Genomic DNA, 1,633 nt, shown 5'->3' with positions numbered 1-1,633 from the left:
GCTAGAAAAGCATACCAGACATGTTTCTAGGGATGATGATGTAGCTGAGGAAGCTTGGGTCCAGAAGATACTTGTCCACCTGCTCCCTCAAATAGCCAAGCAGTACCTCCAGGACCCCAGGGTCTTCACCGGGGAGTACCTCATTATTGAGACACAGCTCACCTTCAGCAGTGCTGCGCTCACCACCTCACTCGATCAATGCAAAACAAGTATCAAGAATCATTTTCATTAAAATGGAGCTCCAAATAGGATTCATCCCTTGATGTAGAAGAAAAATACCAAAGGTTGAACCATGTTCCCTGTCAGTCCAGGTAGTTGGACCCTCCAATTCTATTAATCCGACTAAGAAAACCCTGCATAAAGATGCAAAAGAATGTTTTAAAGGGCTGCAAGAATGCACACAAAGTGCACATTTGAGTGCTGTGCAAAGTGGAACAAGGAAAAGTAAAACTGAACAGGAGAAGCTTCCATGCGACGACTACTCCAGGAACAAGCAGCAAGCAACATTTTAAAAGGGAGATAGATAATCAGTCCACTCTGTGTAAATATGCTAATCGATGCAAATCTAGCCTGTAGCTTTTACTTAAGAAATGTATACATATAAATATCTACATATTGTATTATATATACACGTGTCTGTAGGTATATATGCATTTTATAGGTGTGTCTGTATAAATATTATCTGTGCACATGCATCTATTTATATAGAGACATTTTATACGTATACATATACATACGTATATAATCACTCACTCACAGTGAGTCAATTCTGACTCACAGTGACCCTGCAGGACAGTGTGGACCTGCCCCTGTGGGTTTCCAGGGCTGTGAATCCACAGGAGCAGAAAGCCTCCTTCGTCTCTAGCAGAGCAGCTGGGGGTTTCCAAGTGCTGGTGTCTCGGTCAGCGGTCCGATTCGTAACCAGCCGTGCCATGTGCATATCAGCATAGTCATTGAAAGGGACTGGATCTGTGTAGTCCTATGAGTCAGAATGAAATCGGAACCAAATAGGTGTGGTTCCGGTTGTTAGGCCCCATCAAGCCCGTTCTGACTCATAGGAGCGGCGGTAAAACAAAGGAAACACTGCCCCTTCAGGCACTAGCCTCAACATTGTTTGAGTCCAGGCTTGCAGCCAGGATGTCAATTCACCTCTTGAGAATCCTCCTCTTTTTTTCTCTCTCTTTAAAAAAATTGTTAAAAAATGATTTTATTGGTGGCTCTTACAGCTCTTAAAACAATCCATTCATCAATTGTATCGAGCATATTTGTACATATGTTGCCATCATTATTTTCTAAACATTTACTTTCTATTGAGCCCTTGGTATCAATTGTTATTTCTTCCCTCCCCACCCCAACTCCCTCGGGACCCCTTGTTGAATGATAAATTATTATGATTCTTATATATTACACCAACCACGGTCTCCCTTGCCCCATGGTTTCTGTTGTTTGTCCCCCTGGGTGGTGGTGGGGAGGGCGGTGATGGTGGTGGGGGTTAAGTGTTGATCATTACAATCGGTTTGAGATAGTTAAGGTTTATTGTGCCAATCTGGACGAAAAACACTTATGGGGTAATTGAAGGGCAGAGGGATAAACGGCTCAGTGAGCCTCACCTTTCTAGTTCTCAGGTCTCTTG

The sequence above is a fragment of the Echinops telfairi genome, unplaced genomic scaffold (genome assembly GCF_000313985.2).
Source record: "Echinops telfairi isolate 266 unplaced genomic scaffold, ASM31398v2 ScPeMD7_2291;HRSCAF=2852, whole genome shotgun sequence".
Taxonomy (NCBI): domain Eukaryota; kingdom Metazoa; phylum Chordata; class Mammalia; order Afrosoricida; family Tenrecidae; genus Echinops; species Echinops telfairi.
This window is presented reverse-complemented; position numbering follows the sequence as displayed.